This window comes from Balaenoptera acutorostrata, chromosome 5, assembly GCF_949987535.1.
Source record: "Balaenoptera acutorostrata chromosome 5, mBalAcu1.1, whole genome shotgun sequence".
In the NCBI taxonomy this organism is placed as follows: Eukaryota; Metazoa; Chordata; class Mammalia; order Artiodactyla; family Balaenopteridae; genus Balaenoptera; species Balaenoptera acutorostrata.
In genome coordinates, this window is record NC_080068.1 from 97,108,325 (window position 1) to 97,115,889 (window position 7,565).

Consider the following 7,565-nt stretch of genomic DNA (forward strand, 5'->3'; position numbering starts at 1 on the left):
GTCTTTTCAGTTGTAACCATTCTAGTGAGAATATTGATATCTCCTGTGGTTTTAATTTTCATTTCTCCAGTAACTAATGTTATTGAGTACTTTTTCCTGTGCTCATTAGCCATTTGTGTATCTTCTCTGGTGAAGCGTTGCTCAAATTTTTGCTAATTTAAAAACTGGATTGTTTGTTTTCTTATTATGAGTTGTTTATTCAACCTGATAATGTCTCTTGTTAGAAATAAAATTTACATATATTTTCTCTCAGTATGTAGCTTGTTGGCTTGCCTTTCCATTTTCCTTACATTGTCTTTCAAAACTAGATTTTTAAAAATTTTGATTAAATATAATTTATCAACTTTTGCTTTATATTTATTTCTTTTGGATCTCTACCTTTAAAAAAAAGTTGCTTACCACAGGGTCACAAAGATTTCTTTAGATGTTTTCTTTCAGAACTTTTATAGTTTTAGATTTTGTGTTTAGGTCCATGTTCCATTTCAAAGTAATTTTTGTACGTAATATGGGGTAAAGGTTAAGATTATTATGACTTTCTAATGTGGATATCTAGTTCCAGCACCATTTATTGGAAATACGTTCCTGTCTTCACTAAATTACTTCTGCACTTTTGACAAAAATCAACTGACTTTACATGTGTGTTCTACTTATGGAACCTATATTTTTCTATTATTCTGTATATCTATTCTTATGCCAATATAACACACTTTTTTTTCAGGCTTACTGTTTTTTTTTCTTCTGGGACTCTGATCACATGAATGTTAGATTTGCTATTGTTTCCGAGATCTCTGTGGTCTCTGAGGTTTGTTCAATTTTTTATTTTTCTGTCTACCATCTCTCTGTTTTTCAGATTAAAAGAATCAATTGGATAAGTTTTCCAGTTTACTGATATTTTCTTTGGTCGTCTTCATTCTGTTATTGAGCCCACTAGTGATGTTTTACTTCAGTGGATGTTATGACTTTCAGTTTTTTGACCTTTTAGTTCAAAACTTCCATTTGGCTCTACTTTATTTCTTCTGTTCCTTTACAGAGGATTTCTAATTTAATTTTTTTTTTCAAAAGGATTTGTAAATGCCTACTGGATTTTTAAGATAGCTCTTTGTCTCAGTTGGCTTAGGCTTCCATCACAAAATACCACGAACTGAGTAGCTTAAATAACAGAAATTTATTTTCTCACAGTTTTGGAGGCTGGAAGTCCAAAACCAACTGCCAGTATGATCAGGTTCATATGAAAACTCTCTTCTGGACTTGCAGATGGCTGTCTTCTTGCTGTGTCCTCACATGGCAGGGAGAGAAAGAGAGCATTTCTCTAGTGCCTCATCTTACAAGGGCACTAATCCCACCAGACCAGGGCCCTGCCCTGGTGAACTTATCTAATTCTAATTAGCTCCCAAAAGCCCCATCTCCAAATATCATCACCTGGGGGTTTAGGGATCAACATATGAATTTGGGGGTGACACAGACATTGAGTCCACATAATGCTTTAAAATCCCTGTCAGATAATTCCAACATTTGTGTCATCTCAGTGTTAGCATTTTCCAATTGCCTTTTCTCATGGACACTGAGGTTATAGGGGTTGTTGCTACAATGACTCATTTTGGATTTTATCCTACATGTTATATATGAATATTATGTTATGACACCCTGGCTCTTATTGAAATCTTCTATTTAGCTGGCAGTAAACATGTTTAGATCTAGAATGCACACCCTGGTCCATTTTTGTGAGCTGTGATTAAAATGTCAATTGTTTTCAAAGCCTTTACAGTGCTATTTTGGTCTGCCCCACTTGAGTGTTTCCCAGAGGCTAACCCAAATCCTGGGCGCCGTTTCAGATCAGTGTTCAGTTCTCAACTCTTGCTGTATTGTTTCTTGTCAGTTTCAGGCATGAGCCACTTATAGGTCTGCTCAGGAATTCATATACAGAGTCTGAAAATCCCTTTCTGCAACTCCTTCTTCTCTGAACTTTCTCCACAACTCTACTGATGGGGAGGAGGGGATGTGCATTACCTTCTTACTGCATAACTGTGGAGAAAGACTGGGCACTGCCCACAGTCTCTGCAGCTGCAGAGAGGAAGTTCCATTGTGTTGTTCCTCAAATCCTGAGATTCCTAGACAGTCTTCTTTTTCTGCAACTTTCCAAGTGTTTTGCCAGTTATTTTAGAAAATGTTTCTATGTCCTTTTTGTTGTAGTTTGTTGATGAATATGGTGGAATATACTAATATATCTGGAATCAGAAGCCATATAGAGATCTTTTGATGCTATGATATATATTTTAACATTAGTAGATTTTTCTAGTCATTATTCCTTTATGTATTCTCTGATCCATTTATTTTTCTCCTCTCCTTTTGGGACTCTGGTTACATTTTTTAAAAAATTTTTATAGGAGTATAGTTGATTTACAATGTTGTGTTAGTTTCAGGTGTACAGCAAAGTGATTCTGTTATACATACATATATATCTATTTTTGTCAGATGTTTTTCTCTTATAGGTTATAACAAAATATTGAGTATAGTTCCCTGTACTATACAGTTGGTCCTTGTTGGTTATCTACTTTATATATGGTGGTGTGTATATGTTAATCCCAAACTCCTAATTTATCCCTCCTCCCCTCTTTTTCCCCTGTGGTAAGCATAAGTTTGTTTTCTATGTCTGTGGGTCTATTTCTATTTTGTATATAAGTTCATTTGTACCTTTTTTTTTTTTTTTAGATTCCACATATAAGTGATATCATATGATATTTGTCTTTCTCTGACTTACTTCACTTAGTATGATAATCTCTAGGTCCATCCACGTTGCTGCAAATGGCATTATTTCATTCTTTTTTATGCCTGGGTAATATTCCATTGTATATATATGTACCACATCTTCTTTACCCATTCCTCTATCAATGGACATTAAGGTTGTTTCCATATCTTGGCTATTGTAAATAGCTGCAATGAACATTGGGGTGTATGTATCTTTTTGAAGTTTGGTTTTCTCTATATATATGCCCAGGAGTGGGATTGCTGGATCATATGGTAGTTCTATTTTAAGTATTTTTAAGGAGCCTCCATATTGTTCTCCATAGTGGCTGTACCAATTTACATTCCCACCAACAGTGTAGGAGGGCTCCCTTTTCTCCACACCCTCTCCAGCATTTATAGTTTGTAGACTTTTTGATGATGGCCATTCTGACTGGTGTGAGGTGATACCTCACTGTAGTTTTGATTTGCATTTATATATTAATTAGTGATGTTGAGCATCTTTTCATGTGCTTTTTGGCTATCTGGATATCTTCTTTGTAGTCCAATTACGTATTTTATTTCTTCTCACTGTATTCACTCTGTCTTTTATTGTCTCTTTTGCATTTCTCCATCCTTTTTGGATTTTTCTTCTGACCTATCATTTATTTTATTCTTACTTATTCTCTGTCAAGTCTTCTGTTAAGCCAATCAACAATGTTCTCAATTTCTGATATTGTGTTTTCAGTTCCAGGATTTCTATTTCATTCTTTTATTTAAAAAAAAAAATACAGTAGACCCTTAAACAACATGGTTTGAACTGTGTGGATCCCCTTATACACAGGTTTTTTTCAATGAATACATACTACAGTACTACACAATCCACAGTTGCTTGAACCCATGCATATAGAATTTCGGAAACTGAGGGCCAACTGTAAAGTTATACATGGATTTTTGACATGGGTAGGAGAGTCTGCACCCTTAACCCCAGTGTTGTTCAAGGATCAACTGTAATTTTTAGTTCTAGTGAAACCCTATGGTTTCATCCATGTCAGAAATTTCTACTTCAACTTCATCCCTTCTTTAAGTATATAGCCTTTCAGGTGTACCTACCTACACCTAATGTGAGTAAGTTTTATCATGCTTCTACCTCTGATAGGCCTTGGACTCCACATTTTAGATCCCCTTGTTCATGGGCTTCTCAAGATCTCTCTGGCTCTCAGCAATCTCTTCTGCAATTGACAATTCTCCTTGAACAAGCACAGGACAATATGCTCTTAAATCCTGGCCCTGTCATCTTTATTTCTTAGTTAATTTCTTGATGCCTTTGAGCAAAAAACCTCTTTTGCTTGTTCTTCTTTGTTATGATCAACAGGTGGTTTAATATGAGCTACTTAGTGTATTTGTCAGGATTCTCCAGAAAATAAAAGTAATAGAATATGAAGATATAGACATAGATATAGGTACAGATATAAGAGGACATTTATTTTAGGAATTGGTTCATGTGGTTATGGCAAGTTGAAGAAACAAGAAAGTCAGTGGCATATTTCAGTCCAAGCCCAAAGGCCTGAGAACCAGGGGAGCCAATGGTGTAAGTCAAAGAGTGCAAAAGCTTGAGAACCAGGAGCTCTGATATCTGAGAGTAGGAGAAAATGAATGTCTAGCTCAAGAAAAGAGAACAGAAATTTGCCCTTCTTCAGACTTTTTTGTTCTAGTTGGACCCTCAATGGATTAGGTGTTGCCCACCCACACTCAAGAGGGTGGAAGTTCTCTACTCGGTCTGCTGATTCAAATGCTAATCTCTTCCAGAAACACCATCACAGACACACCCAGAAATAATGTTTTACTGGCTATCTAAGCATACCTAGTCTGTTACTACCAGCACTTGAAAGTCACACTGAATATACTTATTTTGTCTAGTTAGAAGATAGAGGAGGGATGTACCAACAGAAACAATTTTAAATTGACTTCAGCATTCCAATATTAACAAAGACAGCCCATTTCTTGGTCTTTCTCTTTACTAAGGTAATAGACAATAGATAGATCTTAATAGATAATTAAGATTTCTACCTTTCCATCCCTTTTTTTGGACCTCTATTTTCAGTCAACCCCCAGACCATGCCTTTTCCTCTCAGAAGCAAAAGCAAAACTCACATTCTCTCTATCTCTTTTTTTTTTTTAAAACAAATTAACTGTATTGTTACCACTTCAGTCCTTACATTGATGTGTTTACAAAAATATCAGTTTGAAATACATTATTGAAAGTGAGTACACACAATAAATAGAAAATAAGGATGAATGGTGCTTGAGACATATCAAGAAACTTATCTTCATCTATTGCCTACTGTTGTAGATAAAATTTGACACACAATCAGCATTATTGAAATAGCAGTCAAGGTACCTGGGAGAGGGTTGCAGACTATGAGAAAAGTAGCTTAAAACTCTGGACTACTCACCAAAAAAAAAAAAAAAAAAAAAAAAAAGTCACTTTATCTGGAAGCTAACCTCAGTATAACACTGCATTATCTACTATTACCCATAAGAACAATTTAAAAATAGGAAAAATGCCTGGGAAACTTCATTAACAGTATTTTTAAGTTAAAGTTTTTACTTTAAATATCTGATGATTGCTCAAATATCCTAAGCCATGAGGCAGTCCCTAAAGACAATAAGTTATAAATAGTCTGAATTTAATAACTTAAATGTGATATGGTTAGTATAATACACACTGCATGAGTATCTCAACCAACATCTTTCAGGTGAGGTGATAATTAAAAGGTTTAAATGTACAGTTTCAATTTCTGTTCAGAAGAGTGATGTCAGTATTCTTGCAACAGTGATGACATTCATTATTGTAAATATGCTAATATACATATTACTCTGAATTACACTTGACTGAATTCTATGTACACGTGGTTCCATGTTCCAAATGAAAAATTTCACCGGTACAGGTTTATAATCAAAGCTGAGTTTGACAAATGCTTTCTGACTTCTGAAAGCACTTCCTAAGAGTGAATAAACTAGTTATAAGTAGGTGAACATTTCCTTTTTCCCTTTACACATGATGAACTTCATGAAACATTACTACCCAAGGTATATTCGTTTCTGGACCATACCGCTTACATGCTCTTCTTTCGAAGGCAGTTACCATTTGCTTTACAACTTCATCGAAAACAATGTGGCAGGCTGAGAGTGTAGAAGTGAGTGAAATTCAAAAGAAATTGAACAATCCAAAATACAAATTCTTGGGCAGCCAGGAAGAATTTGGGCTAAAACGCCAAACAGTCTCCAAATGATTTAAGAGCTTCCCATCAGTACAGGCTGCTTTACCAAATGTGGTTTCACCAAGGTTAGTACTGATGCATAACGCTCGGATACAGGTGGAGACCCAATTTCTAATCGTGTTTAGCAGTATCCAGATCTACTTGATATACATCTGACTTTTTGCACCAAGGAACAAAATGCTTGTAATCCTCCCTTCCCGATACTACATCATACGTTTCCTGCACAGAATATCCTATAACTCTCCTCTCTGAATATTCTTTTCTTTTGTTTATTAGTGGTGCAACAGTTCTGAAGAAAGTTCTTGCATATACCTCCTTAGGCAAAACTGAGGTATGTAGTGGAAGATTTCTGCTCATCAGTATCCCACAGGAAGCTAAATACCTGACATTTCCACAGGTCCCTACGCTGGAGCCAGGGCCCTAGCCACTGCCGCAGGCTTCAGACGGCATTCTGAGACCAACCTTTTTCAGGGCCCCCTGATGATCTGAGCTGCCATGATCATCTTACTGAAAAATTCAAGTTCTCTTGCAGAAGCTCTCAAACACTCTATTGTTACAAAGTCTTTCCCTTGTATTTGAAAGGTAGATTTCCCATTTTTTAAACCATATAAATTAAGGAGACCCTTCCCACCATATGAATTCTGATGCCATGTGTTAAAATATTTTTTTTCACCACTCTGCACTTTTTAATTTTTGTTTTCTCTCCCAGGTAGATTATCAGATCTTGGCTGAGAAGATATTGAGCCTTTAATTCTTTATCACCATTTTATCTGTTACCCATGGGTTGAACTGTAGAAGGATCTCAACATAAGCTATCTGGGCTTTCCAATGTATACATTTCTATAAATCCTACTTATAATTACCAACACTATTTTTTCCTTATGTGATAATACTTATTACTGCACAAAAAACTAAGAAAACACATTTTAAAAATAAAATACAGATCTACAACAGTTGTACAGATGAGTTTTCTGGGGAAAACTTCTTTCTATAATCACAAAACAGAAAATCTAGGATCTAATCATATAATTAATTTCATCAAAACAAAAACTCAGTATTTGTTGAATATTCTTTGGAGAGTTCATATTTCCTCAAAATATCACCTATAACCTAATGACTCCTACATATTTATCTCTAGCTCCTGATTCTAACCTCCAGTTTCTAGTTGTATATTGGATATCTATCAGTGCTGTTATCCCTCCTTCTGCTTATCTCTATTTTAGCACTTAACCAGGGAATAATAACTCCATATTGTCCCCCTTTTTCCCCCATAAACTGCTAAATGGCTTATTTATCTCTATCTCCATAGTGCTGTGCTCTTGAGTCATATATCTGTATTGTATTAATTAAATTGAATAAATTACCACGTTTAAAAAAATACTTGAGAGAAGATTCTATAATATCCTTTCTTATATACTTTATAACTATTTATAAAATTGACATTATATAGAGAATATACATTTTAATGTATATACATTTAATATATATTTTAATATATATAAATATACATTATTTATTTATTTTTCTGATATTAATTCCTCATACTTCAGCTTTAGCATG

The 7,565-nt window shown here is 34.8% G+C and overlaps 1 pseudogene; it reads right to left on the bottom strand.

Moving 5' to 3' along the window:
• Positions 1 to 5,776: 5,776 nt before the first annotated feature.
• LOC103004346 (coenzyme Q-binding protein COQ10 homolog B, mitochondrial-like) lies at positions 5,777 to 6,412 on the bottom strand (annotated as a pseudogene).
• Positions 6,413 to 7,565: the final 1,153 nt, after the last annotated feature.